The 26598-nt window shown below is 43.1% G+C and overlaps 1 pseudogene; it reads right to left on the bottom strand.

Annotated features, from left to right (window-relative positions):
- Positions 1-10239: 10239 nt before the first annotated feature.
- LOC147033073 (beta-1 adrenergic receptor pseudogene) lies at positions 10240-11121 on the bottom strand (annotated as a pseudogene).
- Between the last annotated feature and the right edge of the window lie 15477 nt (positions 11122-26598).

The following is a 26598-nucleotide window of genomic DNA, read 5'->3' as shown; positions in this document are numbered from 1 at the left end:
CGAACGCGTGAGCCAGTGGGACTGATGGTTTCTCGTTGCCATTGTGGAGCAAAACAGCCTCTCAAGCTGTTCTTCCCCGAGTCGATGAAGAGGCGCCAGTCTGCAGGATCGTGATCACACCCAAGTTCTTTCAACAGACCGTTGATGTCACTGCAGAATGTCATCGTGTCTTCCATCTCAAAGAACTCAGCCATGTCTCTCGGTGACGTGCTCTGAACAAGGATATCTTGGTGTTAGGTTCAAGTAGATTCCACTGCTGCAGCCTTGATCCAAGCAGCTCTGCCTTTGCCTTTGACAGCGAGAGATCTCTTACAAGATCATTTAAGTCTCCCTGGTTCAGAAGGTGTGATTCTTGAGTGTCGGGTTCAAAAGGTTCATCATCACCATCCTCTTCACCACTGCTTACAGCTATGTTCTGATCAGCTGGAGGTGTTGGAACGGGGTTCTCGTCATCATGAGGCACAGGTTTACGAGCAGAGACGCAGTCAGCGTACTTGATGTGACCTTTAGTCTTCTTGTTGAAGCCGGCGATGCTTGTGCAGCAGAAATAACAATCATCATGATGATTCTGCGGCTCACGCCATATCATGGGCACCGCAAATGGCATGCTCGCGCGCTTGCCCACCAACCACTGAGTCAAGGTTGTGTGACAGCTTGTGCAGCAGATGTGTGGTGCCCAGCTCTGTTCTTGGTCCCCCACCTTACACCCGAAGTAGTGAAAGTAGGCGGCCTTCATTTTCACTGCTGTAGATATACTTCGCTGTTGATCTTTTTTGGTATACCGACCACAGACATAACAGAAGTTGTCAGGATGATTGGTACAGGAACGCCTACTCATCTTTATCTGAAAGAAAGAAATATAACACAAGTTAACAACAATTGTACGAAATAGACATGTTAAAGACATATGTAAATTTCATTGAAATCCTGACTTCTAGGCAATGGGAATATTTCTGTTCCTGAAAATCCTGACGTGATACAGCAAAACGGTTATGATTTTTGAAATCAGCGTACCCAAATTAGTCTTAATCACTTTACACATCTCCAGTAAAAAAAATTTTTTGAAATTTGTTGTTCAGTGTTATTCATGAACAGACTGGAATCCCCAAGACTTGGGGAACATGTCTGTGACGTGTTCCCTCGATCTGTCCAGCTGTTCTGGAGAAGATTTTTTAAAGGTTTGAAGGCAAAACCAATATGGCTGCGAAAGCATGTGACCTATGACATCATAGGTGGGAACGTTTTGTTCCTCATGGATAGCTAGGCATGATCATAGCTGTAAAGTTCCACCTCGATCTGTTCAGCAATTTCAGAGACTAATATTTTTGAAGGTTAAAAAAAAATATATATATATATATAAATATATATATAAATATATATATATATATATATAAATATATATATAAATATATATATATATAAATATATATATAAATATATATATATATATATATATATATATATATATATATATATATATATATATATATATATATATATATATATATATATCTGCCAAACCACATGATCGATGAAGTCATCAATCGTTTTCTGTTGACCAATTTATCCCAAGATGACCCTGAAAATTTTTCATACTGATTGGATTTAACGTTCTACGTATGAAATTATGACATCATAATGAAGGCACTTATGACATCATACAAAAAACATCGCTTCTTCCCCAAGCGGAGTACTTTCCATGTGCCAAATTTCAATTTTTTCCATGCTGCAGTTTCGGAGAAACAGAGGTCCAAAGTTTTTCCTTTTTTCCAACATGGCTGCCACATCACATGACCTATGATGTCCTAATTATCTATACTCATAAATGAATGTCAATGTGTGTGTGTCTTCCACATAACTACAAAACCATGAAACCTAGCAACCTGAAACTTTGCACGCATCTTCTTACTATAATTCACCATCTGTCTGTTCCCAGGTACCGCAAAAACGGCTGAACCAATCGTAACCATTTTTTGGGTGTGTAATCCTGGGACCCCTTGGAGTAAAATAGGCATAAATATAATAAAATGACCCCCTTGACGGCTCCCGTAGGTAGCGGGCGCTTCTAGTAGTAATAATTGTTTTTCAGACGGCATATTTCTGTGCTGCCTCTATCAATGGCAATGATACTGGTACTATCCGACAGAGTTTAGCCTCGTACATCATCCTTTGGTATTTTAATTTTAATAGATTGAAAGGATTCCAAGAAACGTATGCAAAACTATATTCCTTTGTAAAAGAATAGGCAGGATCAGATGGGGAGTGCAACTGCTTGTATTGACTGCCACTCAGCTTGATTGGGGCAGGGCTTCAATGCATTTGCCTCAATGTCATAAATATGGACTTTTTTTTGGGGTATACATTGTGGAGGCTCGTATGAGAGCTAACACACAATGCACAGCAGGGGGGGCATGATACAAAAGGGGCGGGAGAGGGGAGAACAAAATAGTGCAGAACAGAGACATTAGGAGATCTGTGGAAGGGAGAGGGATGGGGCGGGGAACATGAGGAATAGAAGATGGACATTACAGGGACTTTCAGGAAGGAAAGCAGGGAATTTGAAGGAGATGGGTTTGGGGTGGATTAACGGGGGAATAAAAGATCGAGGTTTTGGATGGGGGAAGATAAGAGGTGGTTGTGAACAGCTGTTTTGATGGCTTGGAGGGAAGAATGGGATTGAAGAGAGTGTGGGAGTTTATTTCAAAGGCGAGAAAAAGAGGAATGAAAGAGTGAAGGTGAGCAGTGATTCATGATTTTGTTAGTTTTACCAGAAGGGGGTTGTTGGCAGACCTTGACTGCCCTGCAGAAATATGGTGGGGACATATCACATGCAAAGCAGGGTGGGGGGCAAGACCAGAGAGGAGACGGAAGAAGACAGGAAGATCACCGACCTGCCTGCGGTGAGAGAGTCAGAGACCAAAAGACTCAGCCTCACCGCGGGAAATACCAATGATCCCAAATGCCTTGGTTTCCACAATGTGAAGCTGAGAAAGGTGAGAGGCAGGAGCACCAGCCCAGAGAGGAGAGCAGTACTCCAGCAGGCTGTGGATGAAAGCTTTGTAAGTGGTTCGGAGCTTAGGTGGGCTGAAGAAGGACTTTGCATGATGGAGGATTCCCAGTCAGGAACTGGCTTTGGAGGACAGGTTGGAAATGTGGCCTTCCCATGAAAGATCATGGCAGTTAGTGAGAACCAGTAGCTTGAATGAAAGGACTTCTTCCAGAGGATTGTTGAGAAAGTAGATGGGGGGGGTGGGGGGGCTTCTAAATGGTCCTTTCAGACTGTTTACATCAAATAATATCAGCAGAAATATCATGCCTCAGGAAATCCCTTGTTTTTCAGTGTTAGATGAGAGCCTGGTGGTGGCTCAGTGGTTCGGGTGGCAGCTTGGGATCCGAGGGTCCTGAGTTCAAGCCCCGTCGGCCGCTGAATTAATACACCAGGGGATTGACTCAGCCTGTCATCCTTCCGAGGTCGGCGAAATGAGTACCAGTTCCAGTGTGTGTACTGGTAGAGGGGCACTGCATCAGCGACACAGTTGTGCTTCAAGAAATGATAGCTACCCCGGCAGCTAAGCTGCCATACGACCACCGGTGTTATATTGATGAAAATAATACAACACCGAGGTTCCAGTGATTCACACGGGACACACATTATCACGAACACTCCTCCAGTGTGTCTATCAACGTAAAAGCGATCCATGTGATCGAGAAAAGACGCGCACTACAGGGGAGGTAAAGGCAGGATCAGAGATGTGAAATGTGCTATGTGCCGTGAAGATGGGAGGGTGCTCCATTCAACGAGGCATGTCAGGTGATGGGGTTGTTTTCTCGTGTGCGTCCCCACGGAGAGTCCGGGATAGCCCCTAATGATGTCATCGGTCCACGCGACCACTTCCAAGCAGCCATGTTGATCGTTCCGTGTGAGCAATGCTGCACAGTTGCCAGCAGCACCGAGTGCTGCGAGTGTGAAATGTGAATTTGATTGTGTGAGATTCAAACCAGGTGCCTTCTTTGACAGGTTCTGGAGCCGCCATGATGGTTTCGTGTGAACAGCACTACAATGACATATATATATATATATATATATATATATATATATATATATATATATATATATATATATATATATATATATATATATATTCAGATGAAACTTGGTGGACATGTTGGGTGTGTGACAAAGAAGAGTTGATTCAATTTTGGTGAAGATCCGAATCTGGATCTGGATACGAGAATTATTTGATTTTTAAAGTGATTCTTCACCATTGAGAGATGGGGCCAAAACCGATATAGGACTGTACAGCATGATATTTCAAAATGTATTGGGTCCAATATGTTCTCGTGGATCAGGCGCTACGTGGGCGAGGTATGCGCTCTTCCGAGTGCCCTTCTTGTTATCACTGTCCTCTCCACTTTCAAAAGGGCAATTAAGGCAAAGTTTTTCCTCCCAAAGGATGCCAACTTATGGACAATGGTGCTTGTTCATATTCTAGCCTTTAAATTCTGAGCATCCAGCAAAGAAGCAGAACATACATTTTTTGAAGTCTTTTGCATTATGCGGCCTGGGTCATAATTGAACCACCAATCTTGCAGACTCTGCTTGTGCGAAGTCAAGTCGCTTTTGTGTGAAGAGCCGATGATCTGTCCATTCTTCATTCATGGGTTCAGCGAATAATAATAATGAAAATTCTGATGTACCATACTCTGTTACACAGTGTCAGTGCTGCTGAAGCAGTTTCTTGACAAGGATTATGCTGAGTGGTGTGTCATTACCTTCCTGGCAGTAATCCATGCAGGAATTTGGAATATGGCCATGGTTCCAATGAGTGCTCGCCTACTCTTTGTGAAGGACACCATGCGATCTTTAACGTCTACTAACTAATACCGGCAAATGGGATGCTCAATTTCATGCCCATCTGAGGGACAGCACACACATTATTAAATCACCCAGCTTGTGAAAACCCGGGTTGACAGTTTAGAGCTGGGTTGAGATTTAAACCCATGCAAGACAGCTTGGAAGCGAGTGTGCGTACCCTCAGCCACCCTGCCAGGCCACTCTGAGCAATATTAATAGTTTACTTAGGCTATACAAACAAGGAAGAGGAAAACAACTTCTTGTAGAGATCCACATCAATAATATTGGTATTTTTTTTCCATTTTGATGTTTACAAAGTGGTGGAACAATTGCATTGTGTGACTGCTACTCCACAGGCAGATAGCCATCATTCTGTATCATTATTGAGTGCCACCAATGTTGCTCTTTTGTTTACTCTTTGAAATTTTTGCTCCTTCTCCAGGCATGGAATTTCTTACGATGTGGTGGTAGAATAATCCATCAGTGCTCTTCAGCAAGCGTTTGTAAGCACCGCGGAAATCCGGACTTTGAGCATACAAAATTGGGTTGATTGTTGAATTACTGTAACCAAACCACAACGTATAATTGAACACATTCTCTGGAAGGCATGTATAACAAATAACTTGCACGGCACATGTTATGAAAAATGGAAGCCAGAATAGGATAAATGCTCCCATAATGAGAAGAAGGGTTTTGAGAGCACGATTCTCTCTTGATCCAGTTGATTGATCTTTCGAGGCAGTCTCACTGTCTTTATTTATGTGCATTCTCATTTTCATCTGGTTCATCTTGCGTTCCTGAAAGTAAACACAATTAAGACACACAAATTACTGTCCTTTCTATACGGCACAAGTATATGAATGAAATTAGTCAATGAATCAATTCATATTTTATTAGAGAAGAACCTGTCCTAGCAGATGGGTTACTTTCCCCCATAATTACAGATGGGCCAAGTCCCCCAAAATTCGTCACCATCCCTCCCCCCACTCCCCCACAAAAAAACGTCCCATACAAACTTAGAGTACAATCAACAGTTTGTAATTAATTCTGTCCGATGCTTCAACAGTGAATAGAAATCAAACAAACAGTCACTTCTCAAATTATACGTACACTACTTTGATATCGTGCTTTTCATGTAAAAAAAGATGAGACGTCAAAGGAGAAATGTTTGATCACCAAAAGGTCATAATGGTGGTTGTAATGGGTGGGGTGTGGATGCAGGGGTTATGTCATCAATATATAAACCAGAAGGGCACTCAGTAGAACACTTACCTCCTCCATGTAATGCCTGATACACGACAACATATCGGCCCAACGCATTTTTGAAATATCGTGCTGTACAGTACTATATCTCTCAATGGTGAAGAATCACTTTAAAAATCAAATAATTCTCATATCCAGATCCGGATTTAGATCTTCACCATAATCTAATCAATTCGTCCTTGCGAAACACCCAACCTGTCCACCAAGTTTGCTCCGAATCCGTCTACAACTTTTTGAGATATCCTCTACACAAACTGACAAACAGACAGAAACGGGTGAAAACATAACCTCCTTGACGTTCAGTGATCATTAACCCCGATTCTCTTCCAGCCAAAGAAAGCTGCATAAAGCAACCAAGAAAAAGATATACAAGCGAAGTCCTTTGCTCTTTTCTACACCGCACCCCCAGCTGCCGGACTGGTTTCATCACTTGTTGACAAGTCATCAGCGACAGCAGAGACAGAAATGCAAACTACTGAGGCTCCCAAGCATGTCGCATATGCAACGGTACCATCAAGGGATGGCAAACACATACATGAATTATTCTGCTTGTAAAACACTGGGATGACAATATATATCTGGACCGAGATTCAAGGTCAGACTAGACAACTTAGAGGCGAGTGTGCGTATATCTAGGCCATCCTTCAAGTGTCATTTTAAAACATTTTAAACTAGAAGGGCACTCGGTGGAGCGCAGACCTCTGCCACATAATGCCTGATCCACGAGAACAAATCAGACCAAAAACATTTTTGAAATATCATGCTACATAGTATGACATCGTTTTTGTCCAAATGTCTCAATGGTGAAGAATCACTTTACAATGATACAAGGACACAATGATACAAGCTGTCTGGCACTGTGCTGCCTGATACCTCCCATATCTATTACCACCCCCAGATCCTTCTCCTATGTGACACGCTCCAAAATTACCCCTTGCATCCTGTAATCTCTATTTTCATTGTTCTTTCCCATCCCCATCCCCATCACCTTACGCTTGCTCAGGTTAAATTACACCTGCCAATCTTTTGCCTAATCTATGCAAGTATCAATACTTTCCTGAATCTGATCACCACCCCCTCTGCTATCCACCTTACCTACAAGCTTTGTGTCATCTGCAAATTTGGAAAGCTTACTCTTTACCCCATTGTCCAAATCGTTGATGTAAATAATGAATAATAATGGTCCGAGTACTGATCTCTGAGGTACCCCGCTACTTATATCCTCCCAGCAAGACATCCTCCCACTCACAGCCACTCTTTGATTACTACCACTAAGTCAGTTTGCAATGCAATTAGCTACCTGACCAGACAATCCACAAGCCCTCACTTTGGCCAACAACCTCCGATGTGGTACCTTATCAAATGCCTTCTTAAAGTCTAGATACGCTATGTCCACTGCCTTTCCCTCATCCACCCAATCAGACACTGCTTCATAGAACTCTAAAAGATTTGTTAAACAGGAACTACCTTTGGTAAACCCATGCTGGGTAAACCCTTTAATTAGTTTGTATTTGTTTAAATGGTTCCTCATCTGGTCCTTCATTGAAGTGTCAAATCTGGTCCTTTAAAAATTAAATAATTCTCGTATCCAGATCTGGATTCGGATCTTCATCAAAATCGAATCAATTCGTCCTTGCGATACACCCAACATGTCCACCAAGTTTCATCCAAATCCGTGTGCAACTTTTTGAGACATCATGCTATATATCATTTTTAGTCCTGTCTCTCAATGGTGAAGAATCACTTAAAAAATTCAAGTAGTCGGATCCGGATCTGGATCTTAACCAAAATCTAATCAGTTCGACCTTGTTATACACCGAACCTGTCCACAAAATTTCATCCGGATCAGTGGGCAACTTTTTGAGATATGCTGTACACAAACAGACAGAAAGGGGGTGAAAACATAATCTCCTTCACCTTCAGTGGTGGAGGTAAAAATAGAGACATACATATAAATATCAGTACATTTCTGATATCAGTTGAAGAAACAGTGTATGAGACTAAACAGGTAAATAATGGGTGAGGGTGACGTGCTGGATTTAAATATAACTCTAGTCTGGCTGGTGATCAAGTAATTCCTAAAAACTCTGAACTTTATATGTTACCTCCCTCCACATTGAAATGGAGGGGGTTGTGATCCCACAATTAACATGCCCATTGTTCCAAACTATCATCCCACAAAGTTTTGTTGAGATTGGCCCAGTGACCTAGGAGTAGTTAGATAAGACACATAGATACAGACAGACAGACAGACACATAGATTTTTCTGCTTTATATGCAGTATCTAGATATTTTAAGAAGAGCCATTTCTGTATAATAGATAAATATAAATGAGGAACAGACATTGATAAATAAGGTGTGTGTGTGTGTGTGTGTGTGTGTGTGTGTGTGTGTGTGTGTGTGTGTGTGTGTGTGTGTGTGTGTGTGGTTTTGTCTTGAGGGTGATGCAATAATGTGTGTTGTCCATCAGAAGGACTTTTGGTGTGAGGACCTACTGTTAGCAACAACACTGGACTATAGTGGATGTTAAGGTCCCATGGTGCTGTCTTTCCTTAAGAGTGGGGAGTAATCACCGACACCCTGGCCAAATTCCAATTTCCTGCCACCACCTTTCCAATGTCAGGCCCAGACACCCAGTTATGAAAAAAATTGGCCAAAATCATTCCCCAGGCAACGCCACATGAACACGTCCAAGCACTTCTAAACAGAAGGGTTGTGAAAGTGCAAAGAAGGTGATTTGTGTTTTAGTGTTCAAATATATAATTCAACTTAAATAAAATAAAGATTGTAAAAGTCGAATAAATTAATTAATTCCAGAATTTACCGCTGTTTTCACAGCGTCGATTGCAACACCCTCTCTAACATGTTAACTTAGTTCTTCGTGCCTGTTGCTTGTGTCCTTTATGATGTCCTCAAAAACAGTAAGTTCCCTGTTTGGAATGATTTTCAATTTTGTTTGACTGCCAAGCAGGTAAATAAAGTTGAAAAAAAATATTGTCTCACTCCTCTCTTTGTATGTGCGGGTTTGTTAACCTCTGCCATCGAAGATGGATGGAGGTTACTGTTTTCACCCTTGTCTGTTTGTTTGTTTGTTTGTGAACAGTATTACGGAAAAAAACTCCTGGACGGATTTCGACGAAACTTGGTGGGGGGATTAGGTATGGTCCAAGGATCATGCCATTAGATTTTGGACTTGGTCCAAAAAAAAAACTTAGAAAATTTTGCAACTTAAAAAAAAAAATTTCGATTTTATTTGATAAAATATTTGAATTTTTTATTTTTTGCATTTCTTCATGTTTTATGTGATTTCCAACCCCCCCCAAAAAAAATTGTTAGAGAAAAAAAAAACAAATTTTGCAACTTTTTTCAAAAATCTTGATTTTTTTTGGCATTTTCACATGCACGTTGATCTAGTTTATTTTATTCAATCGTGGTTCAGTAGAGTCTGATCCGTTTTGGCCTACAATGAATAGGATATCAGGTTCACTTAAGTGACCCAGCACTATTGGCGGCGGAGGTTTTGCACTCTGCCGAGTGCTCCCCCTCGAGTTTGGTTTGTTTTCCGATCCAAGTTCAAAATAAAACATTCAATCAAAATACAGTAATTGTTCCTCAATCTTAAACCGATGTTTTTGCTTTACGGATGGACGGACATGAAGATTTTGCTTTCCCCCACTTTTCGCTTCACGTGCGTGGGGTAACAATCCTGATTGTTAATTTGAAAGGTGACAATTGTAGAAAGTACAATGCATGCAATTCCAGAATGAAAGTTACATTTTAAATGCCAGGCCATGGACTGATGGACTCATTCTTCACCGTTTCTGTGATGCCAAATTTTTGGTGTGGATGTAAGACTTACCTCAATTCATTGCGATCAACCTTAAGCTCCAGGGAGCGAATTTATACCTATCCGATTGAAAATTAATAAAGTAAGCCAGATAGAACGAGTATACAAACTGCATTGTTACAGAGCAATATTGTTAAAGGCATGTTATCATGAAATGAGCACAAAAAGAGATAGATGAAAGAGATTCACTTTCTGCAAAATCATTTCATCATCTTTTGAAGGTAAGCAATGCTCCACTGGCTTGCACGAATGCATGTTTGATTTTACCTTGACACTACACCATTCTCACCTGCTTCTTCGCTTCAATCAAAATGCGTGCGTAGAGCACCGTGAGGATCAACACTGGTATGTAGAAATTAATCAGACAAGAGCCGACGTTATACTCGTTATTGATAATAAAATCACAGCACTCAGGGTTTTCATAGCAACTGATTGCAAAAGGATCATCTGAACGCCACCAACCGACTTGGATTGGAAGGAAGGACGTGAGCGTGGCCACAAACCATACGGCGACCATTAAAAGGTACGCCCTACGACGAGTCATGAGAAACTGGTAATGCAGTGGTGCAGTCACAGCCACGTAGCGATCCATGGCGATAACACACAAGGTTTGTATGCTCGCGGTTGTGGAAAACATATCCAGGGAGTTCCAGAGAGAGCACGCAACGTATCCGAAAACCCATGAGCCATTGATCATGTATAGGGCGCCTGGTGCCATCACGAGTAAGCCGACGGTGAAATCGGCCAAGGCGAGCGAGCACACGAAGTAGTGTGTGAAACCAGGCATGAGGAATCGTGAACGGTAGACGGCTGCAAGGACGATCGCATTTCCAATGGTGGTGATCACGGCAACTATCACAAGAACGCTTCCAATGATCGTCTGAGGACGTCTTGGAGACCAGCTTGAGACACTTTCATTTTGAGGAATCATTGCTTTTCACTGTGAAAATACAAAGATTTTCAGAAGAAGAATATCCTTCGTGGAGGGAATAATCAGGCAAAGTGTTTGGCACGAAGATAAACAAATGAAAGAATTGTGTGAAACGACAGATGTACAAAGGAGCAGATGAAAAAAACAGAATATTTATAATCCGTATTCATGAGGAAATAATTAGGTTGATGCTGTCAACCACTAAAAATCCGGCAGCACCTTTTCCCAGTGCATTAAGTGCAGAACGTCACAACAAAGTGAATGGAACTGAGTTTGAGACAACATTAGTGATATAAATTGTTGCTTTATCCACCAAGTTGAATGAACGGATGAAAAATACCAAATTAACTCTGAATTTAGCTGGGGGAAGGAAATGCACTTTGGGCCATCTCAAAATATATGAAGCTGCCATGGTGAGTCGCCGTGAGAGATGGAGGAAATGAGAGATCAATATGAGCATATATGGACCATTTATAATATAATAACGAACCTTTGTGTCGTCATATGATAAGTAATAAGGAAATTTAAAAAACGGTATTGGAGATATAATTATCACAATAATACATTTTTAAACACAGAAATACAAGGAACTTTATCATGTGAAGAGCAGGCTATTTGGCCAATCAAGTCCATCGTCAACGAGAGCACAGGCAGAAACACACAAAACCGAGGCTTCCAAAAATGTGCCACATGTGCCACACGATCGCCAGCTTAACAACGTAACAACCAAGGACTCCTATCCCCTGCCAAGAATTGACACGACCCTCAATGCCATTTCAGGTTCTATATGGTTCTCAACTTTGGAGCTGAAGAGTGGGTATTGGCAGGTGGAGATGGATAAGGCAGGTCAGGTCAGGTCAGGTCAGGTCAGGTTTCGGAGCAGGTGCTGGAGCAGCACGTTGCTGCGTCAACTTTCCGCCAGAACTCCTGGGGCCTCTGTCTGGCCATCCCCCAGGCAGATGGCCCATCCGCATCTCCTTGAGATGCAGATCAACCTGCTGCAACCATGAGGCACGTGGTCGGCCCAATGGCCTCCCCAACTCATGAGGATCCCTCGCTGAGAGAATCTGGGGAGCAGAATCAGCGTCAGGAAAACGAGCCACATGTCCATACAGCTGCCGCTAACATGGACTATGCAGGTTTGAAATCTCATTTGAGTCTCTCTCAGCAACCACTCGTTGGACACTTCGTCCAATCAGCGATAGTCAAGGATTGATGAATTCGGCTTCGATAATGAATTCGCGAATACCCTCCATCAGATTGGCGAGGGTCGACGACCTATCCTCTGATCCTCTCACATGTCGGCAAATTCAAAGTGCAAATCGAGGAAAAGTACTTCCTACAAAATATAAAATCTCTCATCGATTTCATTTTCGATGACCTCGCTCATCGCTATCGATATCCTACATGGCTGTGTAGCAGGACTATACTGTGCCCAACCAATGATGCCGTCAGAAATAAATACAATCATACTTCGTGAATTTCCAGGCGATGAAAAAATTTATTTGAGTAGTGACAACATCATTGATGTTGAGAACGCGCATCAATATCCATGCGAGTTTCTGAATGCTATCTCTGCATCTGGAATGCCGCCTCATAAATTACGATTGAAAATTGGAGCTAATTATGTTACTACGGAACTTTGACCCAAAAAACGGACATTGTAATGGAAGTCGATATAACTTCATCCCTCGTTCCCAATAGTACCATCAGAGGACCTATTCCCATTCCAAATGTAAAGAAAACAATTTCCTGTCTGTCTGTGTTTAAGTATGACCGCGAATATGGCCCTGGGACAAACATTGAAAAAAGTTGGACTATATTTGAAAAGTGACTTTTTCAGCCACGGCTAGCTCTATGTCGCCATGAGTAGAGTTGGAAATAGTGGCTCTATCAAAATTCATGAAAATCCTAGGGCGTCAGGAAATATTCTTGTTAACAATGTAGTATACCCTGAAGTCTTATGAATCATCAATCCTAAGAATAAATAAAACAACAATTGGAGGCAACACGAAATTGTTTGCATTGTGCATTTTTTGTGCTTTTCATTTCATGTGTCATAATGACCGCCCGAAGGACAGGTACTCTGCTATTTACATTTAAAAATGAAGGAAACTTTACCTCGAGATGATCGATAGGTGAATTCACTGGAATCAGTTCAAAACAAGAAGGAAGAATAACATGTTTTGATTCAAAGCCATAATCGTCCCACGAAAATGAGTCATCCTCAATCGAGGATGACTCACTGTGAACCAAGTCAACAGATGATAACAGAGACAGATAGGATAGAAAGAAATGAGAATCCTTTATGGCAGCATGAATATTTACGGAGACTCGGGAGAACGGGACTGGTAATGTGTGTAATGGGCCTGGGGTGTCATATTTGTCAGGTCAACCAGATTAGGTCTGTGACTTGCTGCAGGTACCATGTAAACCTGAGCCAACCTGTTTCATTGTAAGGTTGTTGGCGACTAAACCATCTTCCCCACCAGATCTGCTGGTGAGGAGGGTGTACTCGTATGATATGGACACCCAGCAGGATTAAAAACAATACCTGTCAAAGGTTGGAGGAGCTCCTTGTGAGCCAACAGCCATCCATATCTAGTGCCCAACTGTATTTGCGGACGTCCTCCTGTAGTTGGGAAACTATTTTTTTTTAGGAGGTTGGTGGCAGGATTTGCACTCTGGCCACTGTAAAACCCTTCACTCTGCAAAACACAAAAATGCAAAGAAATCTGCAATCCCACTCCGTGGGAGTACCTCCTGTGTCGCTGCCCTTCACAGTGCAGCTCACCAGAAGATGGGATTGGGGCAAAGCCTTCGGGACCCCCACTCTTTGATGATAGGAGGAAAACCACAGGGTAAACTTCCCGGGTCAGATTGCGGTAGTGTTTGTCAGGGTGGTGCTGAGGTGTTGTCCACCAGATGGTGGTCCCCTTGGGTTAAACTGAGGCAGTCCCTTTGGTTGGGTGCATGGAAGGTAATATCCCAAAGAGAGGATGATCACCTGTCTCTGTTATCATCTGATCTCAAGTATTTGGACATCGGTATTGCAGCACTATCTGAGGTTCGGAGAGCGGATAGTGGCGAGATCATGGCGGGTGGTACACCTACTATTGGTCTGGTCGCTCTGATGTTTGCCATGCCTAAGGAGTTGTTGTAGCTGTGTCCAATAAGCTGACTCCAATGATAATTGAGGTAATACTGATCAACGAGCATATTATAAGACAAAAGGATTCATCACTTTCCCTGGTCTCCATATTTGCTCTGACAGAGGCGAGTGATCTCACCATGAAGAACTCATTCTATGTCACGCTCGAGTCGGTGATTGATCAGTGCCCCAGGTGAGATACTCTTCCAGTCTTGGCGGATTTCATTGCATTGACTGGAGCTGATAGGGATGGTTATGAGACATGTGTTGGTCCTGGTCCCCATGGGTCTGGAACTGTGAACCAGAATAGTCGTAAGTTCCTTGTTTTTGCAAGAAGTCATGGAGTTAGGGTGGCTGGTTCATGGATTCAGTGCCCACAGGCTCATCACTGCACTTGGTATTCCAACGCTGGTGGTGCTCATTGATGGTCGCTGGAGGATAATCCAGAATACAGGGTCTATCGGAGTGCTCAGTTCCTCAATACTGACCACAGGCTTGTGGTTGCAACTCTGAAATTGCAGTTTAATTCTGGCAGGATGGTGCATCCCAGCCTCGGCTGGATGTTGGCAAGCTCAAGGATGTGAGGGTCGCTAAGGAGTTCCGAACAGGATGAGTCAGTTTTTGGAGCGTCTTGGTGGTTTGCGGAATCCTGAAGAGTTGTGAAATGCCTTCAAGACACCATCATTGATGTTGCTGGTGGATGTCATTGGACTAACCATTGAAGGAATAAGAATTTTGTCTCTCAAGGGACACGAGATACTATTGACCAGAGTCGCATGGCCAGACTTAATGGCAGAGCTGAGCTGTTCACTGTTTTGAGGCGTAAACTGTATGTGTGCAAAGGGGGGACAAGGAGGCCTATTTGCGAGGAATCGTTGAGGGGGGAGAGCATCACCTGTGGTCAAGTGATTCTCGTGCTGCTGACATGGGGATTTGTGCGTTGCATTCCTCCAAGCCCATCCCCCGGTGTAATACAGTTAGAGCAGAGGGTGGTTGGCTCTTGACAGAGGTGGCCAAAGTGAAGGCCCTCTGGGCCAGGTACTTTGAGCATCTATACCTGGCTGATCCCCCAGCTGTTGAGTAGGATGTCAGGGGTGTTACTAGCCCTATGACTGACCCACCTTTCAACTGTTCCACCTTCTTTTGTGGAAACACAGGCTGTGGTGGACTGGTTGAAATGGGGTAAAACTCTTGGGATCTGTGGCATCCATGCTGAACTTTTCAAGGCTGATGGAAATGCTGCACTCATGTCATTGCATGCAGTTCTGTGCTCTGCCTGAAACACAGGCATCATCCCAACTGACTGGAAGAAGGGCCTTGTTGTCCTTCTCTGGAAAGGGAAGGGTGATCACCAGGACTGCAACAACTACAGAGGTCTGACGTTGCTCTGAGTCCTGGGCACGTTCTTTGCTCGGATAATTATTGATAGGGTTCACCTCCATCTGCTTCAGCACCACCGCCCAGAGCAGCCAGGCTTTAAACAAAGAGGTCAATGGTTGACCATATCCTTGCCCATTGGGTCTTCACCAAACGCATAGGAGAGCATCGGCAGGGGCTGCTTGCAGCCAATGTTGACCTCTGCAAAGCATTTGATTCAGTGAATTGGGATGCCCTCTGGAAGATTCTTTGTCTTCGTGGGGTGTTACCAAAACTCATCAATCTGATGTCTGAACTCAACTTTGTTGCTGAGAGTGCTGTGAGATGTGGTGGTACCATCTCTGACTTATTTCCAATTGCTACTGGAGTTGTTCAGAGGTGTGTACTGGTCCCCACACTTTTCAGTGCATGTATGGACTGGATTCTGGGGAGGATGTCAGAGATATCAAGCTGCATTGCATCGTTATGGAATATCAAGATCTCTAACCTTGATTTTGGACATGATGCAGTAATTGATGCTGAGACTCTGGATATTATTTTGGGGATCTAGAAGTGCTGAATGAGGAGTCGGAGCCACTGGGATTATGGGTTTCCTGGGTCAAAACGAAGATCCAGGCATTCACTGACATCTTGGATGCTGCTATCTTGTCTGTATTTGTTTGTGTTGAGAATGTTGAGTTCACAGAGAGATTTACTTACCTCGACAGTGATATTCTTGTCTCTGCTGGTTGTGAGCCAGAGGTCAAAAATGTCTGGGTCAGTCCTGGGGAGTCATGGATTCACTGGCTCAAGGGGTGTGGCACTGTCGAGACCTCTGTAGTAGGACGAAAGTCTGAGTCTTCAGGTCCTTGGTGCTTCCAGTCTTGCTCTACAGATGTGAAACTTGCACTCTGGCGATGGATCTGAGATGGAAACGTAATTCCTTTGGTGCCAGGTATCTTTGGAGAATCCTTGGCTATCACTAATCAGAATTTGTATCCAAAGAATGATTGCTGAGAGAGACTAAAATGACATTTTTTACCTGCATAGTCCGTGAGCATCAGCTGTGGCTGTATGGACATGTGGCTCATTTTCCTGATGCTGTTCCTGCTCAACAGATTCTCTCATGAATGGAGGAGGCGAATGAGCTGACCCCGTTCCTCGTGGTTGAGACAGGTTGATCGGAATCTTGGGGAGATGGGGATGGGCGAGGATTCTGCCTGGGGAATGGCCAGAAGGAGTTCCAATACCTAACCTGGTAATGTTTGCTGATTTTCAAGAGCTGCCCTCGTATTCTCAAAACCATATTTGCTGCTCGAACTCACCCTCACTCTGTTCATCTCCCTCCCCTCTCACCCCTTCCTCTTAATTCAGATGTCTCCTGTCTCTTCAAAGCAAACTTCTCTCTTCCCTCCCCCTCCCCCAAGCTTCCCCTCCCATTTCCCAAAAGCTCCGCCTTCACCTTTCTCCCTCAATTCTCCCCACTCACCGTTCTCCCTCAATTCTCCCCACTCACCGTTCTCCCTCAATTCTCCCCTCTCAACCTTCTCACCCAAACTTCCCCTCGCTCCTCCCATTCAAATCTTCCCCTCACTCTCCCTCCTCGCTGCTGCCTCCCCCTCTTTCCATCCTCTCAAATGTCATCACACCTCCCACTCTTTCCACCCCTCAATTTTTGTTCCTCTCCCTGCCCACTCCTATCTTCACAATACCTCAACCCAGTCTCATCCTTCCACTCTCCCGACCTCTCCCTTCTGCCTCTTCCACCTTGGTCGTGCGTGGGATCATTGTTTTTCTCCCTCTCAAGGCTTCCCTCTTAATAAAGCTTTCCTCTCACCTTTCTCAAAAGCTTCCCCCACACCTTTCTCCCTCAATTCTCCCCACTCACCCTTCTCCCCACTCACCCTTCTCCCCACTCACCCTTCTCCCTCAATTCTCCCCCTTCACCCTTCTCCCTCAATTCTCCCCTCTCACACTTCTCCCCCAAATGTACTCCCTCACCCCTCCCCTTCAAATATCCTCCCTTGCCCCTCCCCTTCAAATCTACCCCTTGTCTCTCCCCTTCAAATCTCCCCCTCCCCCCACTTCCCCATCTCAAAGCTGCCTCACCTTCTTCCCACCCCCTCAATATTTTTTCCTCCCCTTACCCGCTCCCATCTCTATAATACCTCGAACCAGTCTCAACCTTCCCCTCTCCCCACCCCTCCCTTTTCCCTCCTCCCCCAAGGCCGTGCCTGCTATCATAGTCTCCACTCTCCCTCAACGCGACCCTCTCACTCCTCCCTCACAAACCAACCACCTCCTCCCTATGCAAAGCAAACCTCTCTCTTCCCCTCCAATCTTCCACCTCACCTTTCTCAAAAGCTCCCCCTCAACCAACTTTCTCCTTCAATTCTTCACTCTCACTCCTCCCTTTCAAATCTTGTCCCCTCACTCCCCCTTCTCCAAGATTCCCCCTTAACATCTACAAAGCTCCCGCCTTCCCCTAAACTCTCTCCTCCAGCTCATTTTTCCACCTCCTCCAACATCCCATTTCCCTTTGCCCCCTCTCTTATTACTCCCCACTGCTACTCATCCCTTCATCACCTGGCGCTTTGTCCTCCTCCCCATCCGACCCTCTCCCGTTGCTCTTCCACAATCTGTCATCAACTGTGAACAACTATCACGACTACCTCCACCTCTCCTCCCTCACACTATCCTGCACCCAAAGCCTCCTCCCTTCCCTCTTCCTTAACAGTGTGGAGTTCAAATATTCGAGGTCTTTGCTCCAACTTGACTGATCTCTCCATGCAGGTTGCCACTGACAAACCAGACATAATCTGCTTAAGAGAAACTTTCCTCCTTAAAGACGTCTCTGAATCCTTAGTTTCTCTCCCTGGTTCCTCGTTCCTTCGATATGATAGACCTGAGTCTCATCCTGGTGGTGGAGTTGCTCTCTTTGTCAAAAACTCTATTCCTCACTCTCCATGTACTACCCTCACTCCTCCACCCCCCCCCCCACAGGAATACCTCTGGCTACAGCTTTCCCTCCACTCCCACCTCTTGTTTATCTGTGTGTTCAACAATTCACCAAGCAGTGATGACTCCATTTACAACTCACTATCCAAAAAGATGGACCAACTTCTAACTTCTCATCCAAACTTTCTCTTCCTCATACGCGGTGACTTCAATTGTCATCATGCCAGTTGGCTGGGTGCGGGGACCTCTCTCACCTGTCATGGAACTTCAGCAAAAGACTTCTGCGATTCATTGGGACTGACTCAATCTATCAACTTCCCGACCCGGATATCAGCCAACGATCCTCCATCTCTTCTGGATTTGATTTTGACCACTTTCCCAGAAAATGTCTGCAGTTCTTATTTTGGTCCAATCGGTTCATCTGACGACATGCTTGTTAAAGCGGTCATCTCTCTGACTGTTATTTGAGATCCACCTCAGCACCGACGAATCAGGCACTTCACTCAGGCTGACTGGCAGAGTCTTCAAGCAGCCATCAAACTTCTAAATTGGTCTCCCGTTTATACTCTCTCCGACATCAACTCATCCTGGGAATTCTTTCAAAGAAATTTGATCTCTCTCATGCGCAGATTTATCCCATCTCATCTACAGATGTCATACCCTTCCTCCCACCCATGGTACACTGAAGCTTGTGACGAGGCTGTTGTGTGAAACCACTTACCTTCGCCTCCTGGAAAGCAAATCCGACTGAAGGCAATATCAATTCTTTCCACAAAGCTCGGAAAAAATGTGTGTCTGCCCCGAGGAGAGCCAGGAAACAACATCTTTCTCATCTCAATTTAGAACTCTCAAATCTGTCTCTCTCCTCCAAATCCTGGTGGCATCGAGTCAAGTCCACGTCTGGTGATTGTTCCCCTTCTATCCCCTACCTTTCCTCAAATGGCTGCTCAGCTGACACTGCACATGAAAAGGCTGAATACCGAAACTATCTGTTGGCTTCCAAATCTTGTTCAGGGTCACTTAACCCTGAACATGCTACTTCTGCTTTCCCTAACAATGGATGGAGGTTCTTAATGCCAAATATGAGATCAAAGCCATCTCCTTCGACATATCTTGAGCTTTCCATATGGTCTGGCATCCCGCACTGCTCACCAAACTCTCTTCTTATGGTGTCCAAAGCAATCTCCACTCACGGCTCATGGACTTCTCCTGTTGGAGTAAAAGCGTAGCTCTCAATAGAATTCTCACACATCCTCCTCTTTCTGTGCAGGCTGGAGTTCCACAAGGCATTGTTCTTGGCCCTGTGCTTTTTCTGGTTTTCATCAATGATCTCTGAGATTCCTTGAAAAATACTTTTTATCTCTTTGTTGGTGAATCTGCCCTCTGACGTACCATCTCTCATCCCTCTGACTGGCAGACAGCATCCTCTTCACTCTCTACAGACCTTGATAAAATAACAAGCTGGTCAAACACTTGGAATATGTCTCAGTCCTGGCTAATCTCACACCCTCACCATGTCTTTCCAAAAGGGCCATCTGAAACCACGCTCCCCCACCCCATCTACTTTCTCAACAACCCTCTTGAAGTCCTTTCATTCAAGCTTTTGGGTCTCACCATCTGCCACGATCTTTCGTGGGAAAGCCACATCTCCAAGCTGGGCATGGAGTCATCTCTCAGTCATCATCTCCAAGCTGGGCAGTCACCGGAGGTCGGTCGGTGGTCTTTCTGTCTTCTACCACCTCCTCTCTGGCCTTGCCCCACTTCCCCCCCCCCCTGCTCTGTCTGTGATCTGTCACCCTATATTTCCTCAGGGTGCTCAAGGTCCACCAAAAAAACCCCTTCTTGTGAAACTGCCAAGATCAAGAATCACTGCTCACCTTCACTCTTTCATTTATCTTTTTTCCAACACTCTCTTCAATCCCACTACTCCCTCCAGGTTTTCAAAACAGCTGTTCACCATCATCTCTTATCTTCCACCATCCAAAATCTTGTCCTTTACTACCCCTGTGAATCCACCCCAAACCCACGTCCTTCAAATTCCATGTTTTTCTTTCTGAAAGTCACTGAATTACTCTCTTTTTTACCCCGTGTACCCCACCCCATCCCTTTCCCTTCCACAGATATCCTATTGTCTTTGTTCTCCACTATTTTGTGCTTCCCTCTCCCATCCCTCTTGTCTCCTGTCTTGTTATATGTTTCTGTGTATTAGCTCTTACACGAGCCTCGACTTGGTATACAAAAAAAATCCCTTGCTTCAAACGGCATTACTCCAGACTGCTGAAGCGAACACTGAATGTCTAAATTCTGTCATTGCCTCCAAATATTGGTCATCCAAACCATTCCCTTCTGTCATCATTTTTCCAAGATATACCCACTTCCTATTGGATTACGCATTCTACTCACCTGAGAAGTTGGAGAAAGTTCAGTCTTTATCCTGCTTTGGTCATGGACCCATCTGGAATCATTTCCCAAACCCTGTTCTGTTGCTCTTGCTTCCCCTCTATCTGGCCTATTCAGTCTGTCCTGCACCTTTGGCTGCCTCCCCACTTCTGCATGGAAGTCATCACACATCCCTCATGTCTAAACGATGGGCCGAGTCTTGTTTCTTATTCCTTTACTATATCATTGACCTCTCCAATGCTCTGGAAACCCTCTCTTCTTTTTTGCAGATTACTCTACCTTATGTTTTTCAGAATTCCATCCCACTGTGAGGCAGACTGCATCTGCATCACTCTCTGCTGATATGGAATTTATATGAAGCTCTTTTAATGAATGGAATGTGTCGATCAATCCTGAAAAATCTCTCCATCTCCCCCTGTTGCTCTGCATCATAAAAGGAACCCACCTTTCTATTCCATGCTCAGCCACTCTAAGATCAATCTCTTGAACCACTAAGGCCTACCCTGAGTCAAGACCTCTCCTGGGCCAATAAAACAGAAACTTTGGACTCCAATACCAGCCGCAGACTCTTCATCCTTTGTTGATCCAAGTATATCCTTGGAAAATTACAGCTAATCAAAGTATCCAAGGCCTTTGCCCAGAGCTCACGAGAGTACAGCCCTCCCTATGGGTTGGCACCCCAGCATTACACATGTTTCTCCTGGATTCAATGGAATATAGAGCTCTCAACATTACTGGAATCTCTCACAATGATGCCGAAACAAGTCTGTTTCTTTCACATTTCAGGCATGTCATTGGAATTTATGTTTTATACTGCCTGTTGTCTGTCCAATATTGCTCCCAATGCTTTCTCAGTCCTACGATCCTCCTCAGGAACTCCAGGGTGCAGGTGCTATTCCAGTAACCCCCTTATTGTTAAACTTCCAAACTCAAGGCTGACTGCACACCTAAACTCCTTTGTTCCTTACGTTGCCTGTCTATTTAAGCACCCTCCAGAGACTGTTCTTTCCCACTCTTCCCTAGATGCTTGGACCCTTAGATAGATGGCCCTTAAAAAATGGCTTTAAGCGGGCAGTTCCTTCGCAAAGAGTCGGGGAGCTATAGCCGGCACCATCGTCAAATTTCAAGTTCCTGCTCCAACTAGCAGGGGGCATTGTATAAGTGGCACAGCTGCACCCTCAGCCCTGTGCTGCATACGAAAGAATAAAGAGCAGGTAGTGCCCCCATAACCTTGTGCTATCTTGGCTAGTGGCCAAATGAGGTTTTGGGTGGAATACCCCTACCCAAGGTAGAACAAGTCACAACCTATTTTTTCTTGAAGAGGGATGTTTGGGGAGTTAGAAAATCATGGTTGTGAACCTGAGATTATTGCACAACATTTTGAAAATGACGTTTACATAATATGTACCACTGCAGACTGCAAAAATGGATTTAATCGCCACAGATTTTGGCTCATATTGGCTCATATATTTGTTAATACTGGTGCTACAAACAAATTTGGTACCAAAATGTGAGGAATGATGACATACATCTGTAAAAACCATTTGTGATGTAACAAAGGCTTTTGTGTGATCTACAGGCAAAAATAGTGGAATTTTTCTCAACAAATCAGCTTCGGGTTTACCAATAAATATCAACTAAACAATTAATTTCTTCATAAGTATTTGAGTTGTATTACTACATATTACATCAAAATAACCCTCTATCATTCTCCTTTTTAGAAATATAACTCATAAAGATAAATCAGTTGAATTAATAAAGTTATTACCGAAACCATATGTCACCCCCGCTAAAAGTAACCGACATTGATTAATTTATAATACATGTATATGCATTAACCAAACAAGAATGATTTTAAATCCACTTTCAGAAAATCAATTTTTAGCTTGATTGCCTTTTTCTAAAACTACTGATATATACTTATCTTTAATTATTTCATTTCAGATGCTTGTGCTGACAATTGATCTGCAATTATGGATCTGGAACCACCTGTTGTGAAGCATCGTAAAATTGACACTGACCACTGCATCATCTGCTTTAAACCCCTCAACCCTAAAAAGCAAGAAGTTGTAAAGAACCCAACATTTAATGGTTTGAGTGTAATCTTAAAAGCAAGTCAAATCAGAAAATATGACGTTTACGAAAGTATCTGGCCTTTGCAACAAGACATATAGAGTCTTGATTTGAAAGTATCATTCCACAAATCGTGTCGGGCCAAGTATATCAGCAGGTCAAATATCTCCACATCCAACCCCAGTGAGAGTGACCAGCAACCATGCACGTCTGCGGCAACAGAACACACAAGAATCAGCAGAAATGAAACAGCTGGGTTTGACATCAGGACTAACTGCTTCATTTGTGGAAAATCCAACACTTCCAGAAAAAAGCTAAAGGAACCGGTTTCTAAAGGTATCGAAAGAAACTGGTATCTAAAGGAACTGGACAGTCGACCAGAGAAAAAGTTCTGGCAGCAGCTGACGAAAGACAAGACAATAAAACACACATGTGCATGCTTGCCTTTCCAGATTTGTTCGCCTATGATGCCAAGTACCACAGGTTATGCTATTCACACTATATTTCAGAAAGGAACATCACTGCTGCAATTCGTAAATCAGGAGAGGAAACAATGGGCACATTATATGATGAAGCTTTTGATAAACTGAAATGTTATCTGGAACAAACTGTGTTCTCCAAAACTAAGACAGTGACAACCCTCGTTCATCTGAAAGATGAATACGTTGGATATTTGGTTTCACTGGGTACCACGAATGCAGAACAGTATAAAACTTGGAAGTTGAAGGAGCGATTAACTAAATATTATGGTGACCAAATAGTCTGTGTAACATTTGATGGCCACACTGACATCATATGCTCTTCTTCTGTGACCTTATGTGATGCCCTGAGAAAAGCCACGATTCTGCAGAGCATAACTGATGAACCAGAATATGAAGACATCCCGTTTGATGTACCATCAGCCACAGATAGTGAAATGCATACATTGCATGCTGCAGCTGGTATCCTGAGGAAGCACATGGCTGATATCGAGCATGTTGGAAATATGTATGCTCCTGTCGAAGAAACAGATATTCAGCACTGTGCAGAATTTGTTCCTAATACACTCTACGACTTTATTCAGTGGTGCACCAGTGAGAAATCACACACGAATGTAACCAGCTGTAGTGATGAAGGTGTTATGAAGAACAACCTGAGGACGATCGCCATTGGTCACAATATAATATCACAGAGCTGTCGAGTGTACTCCACAATAACGCTTGGTTTTGCCTTGCAGGTGCATCATGAATTGGGAAGCAAGTATCTCATTGACATGCTTCATGAATTTGGACACTGTGTGTCCTATGATGAGGTGAGACGTTTCCTCACGTCTGTGGCTGTTGATCAAACTGCCTCGGAGGATATTTACATCCCCAAAGTTGTTCAAAACCTCCGCTGCACTGATGATGACTGTAGGCAGAGCAGAACATGTCATTGTATCTCTGCAGGACTGACCTGCACTGAATTATGCTCGTGGAGTGCAGACGATTGTCCAAATGTTGATGAGTCTGTTGTCTTTGACGATTGGAGAAGACTTTGTTGTCTTTGACGACAGCACTGATGAGGAGCGTGACTGAACTTTTAAATGTATTACATGTATTACTTCATGTAATAGATGTATGTATACAAGTTACAGTGCATGTTATGAATTCATTATCATCATATGTGAAATAGCTTATATCAACATGATGTCTATAAAAGTCACTTTCACAATTGTGTCAGAATCTTAAGTCAATTCTTCATGTTGCATATCTGCTTCGGGATTTCTATCGGTCAGCATTAGTGGGGCGACATACGATTTCAGTTATAACTATATCATTTCAGTGACAATTATATCATTAGATATATTTTCAAAGGGTAAATAAACTTGGATTATGGTGATGTAACAAGTATGACTCCAAGTCCAATATTTTTGAATTAATTAATGTTTTTGTTGATATTTATTGGTAAACCCGAAGCTGATTTGTTCGAGTAAAATTCCACTATTTTTGCCTGTAGGTCACACAAAAGCCTTTGTTTCATCACAAATGGTTTTTACAGATATATATGTCATCATTCCGCACATTTTGGTACCAAATTGTGTTTGTAGCACCAGTATTAACAAATATATGAGCCAATATGAGCCAAAATCTGTGGCGATAAAATCCATTTTTGCAGTCTGCAGTGGTACATATGTAAAGGTGATTTTCAAAATGTTGTGCAATGATATCAGGTTCACAACCATGATTTTCTAACTCCCCAAACATCCCTCTTCAAGAAAAAATAGGTTGTGACTTGTTCTACCGTGGGTAGGGGTTTCTCACTATTTTAGGCCCCTTTTTTAATTTGGCCACGAGCCTTATCCCCCATACTGATCCATGATCTTTATTACCCCACATTAGCCTTTCCTAACCCATCCCTTTTACTTTCTGGTTTCAGTGTTTCCTTCCTCTCTCCCTTTCTCCACATCTCCTCTATCCTTCTCTATCTATCTCCTGCTTCTCTTCGTTTATTCACTTGTTAGTTGTGCCCAGTTGTTGTCCTGCTACCTGATTGTCAATTTTACCTTTCTCTTCCATGAGCCTCACTCTTGTAGAGAAAAAAATGGACATCTACTTCCTTAATTTTGTACTCTGGGTCTGAGAGTCTCTTGGTATAGTGTTAAAAATGGAAGCGATCATGTATTATGATCATGTCCTGTTATGTTGTATACTGTATATTTATTAATAATTCTTTCATTTCACCAATAGGAGTATGTAGTTCTTAATTATAACAGCTAATTGCAAAAGGCTAATTACTAAATGGTTATCTATAATCCAGCTAATTGCTAAATGGCTATTGTTTCTTGGTTGCTCGTTGTTAATTGGGTTGCTAGTTATAATTTTTGCAACTTCAAATGGTCTCCAGAACGTATTTCCATGCATTTCAAAATTCACAGTACAATGAGAAAGCTTTTCTACTTCCAGGGAGAAAATCTTTACTTGCTGAACTTAGCACCTCTTTTGTAGAATTGGCAATTAGTTACCAACGGTGTTTGGTTTTACCTTTTTGAGTCTGGAAATCCCCAATCATACCTTGCATTACCGCACAATTAAAACATGCTTTGATATTTTTTTGAATGAAGAGGAATGGGATCCCTCCCTTTAAATGGACAGATGATGGATGGACGATCCTCTCCGTACTCTCAGGAGCCTAAGGACATAAGGAAGGGTCATTGGCTATGGGGCACGATCCTGGATGGGTCACCACTCCGACAAAGAATACTCGAATGGCTTACTTTTCCCATCAAGCTGATGCTCATTTTACCATTCTCAGAAGGGTGACAGAATGAGTCAACCCTCTCCTTTTAAATACTTATCTTAATTCCCTGCATGTAAAGAAACAATTGCATTGGGAATATGTGTTGCCATCTCAGGAATGGCTGAAAACATCTTACATCATTGTTGATGGCAATATATATTCTTCTCTTTACAAGCCCATTGCTCCAGTCGATTTTGTGTGTAGTTCAAAAGGTTGCATATCTCTTTTGATCATCACGATCCACCTTGTATCTCTCCTTTCCTTTCATGTTATCAAAAATTGTGAATCCAAAATGAAGCACCGAAAAGACTAAAACAGATCAAATTATCTGAAGAATAGAACATAAACTGCAATCAGTTTAGCAATTAATTACGGTGATTTCTGTAAAATTTAATTTTGCAACTGTTCTTAGTTGCAATCTCCAGGATATAATGCTGTCCGAAAGATGTGAAACTTCGGCAAAGTTATTGTAACTAAAAGGATGCAGTGAGAATATTATAGGTGAA

This window comes from Eptatretus burgeri, chromosome 2 (genome assembly GCF_056783735.1).
Source record: "Eptatretus burgeri isolate ZD-2024b chromosome 2, Ebu_testis_v1, whole genome shotgun sequence".
Classification (NCBI taxonomy): domain Eukaryota; kingdom Metazoa; phylum Chordata; class Myxini; order Myxiniformes; family Myxinidae; genus Eptatretus; species Eptatretus burgeri.
Note: the sequence above shows the minus strand (reverse complement) of the source record. Positions and strands in the feature narration are given on the sequence as shown.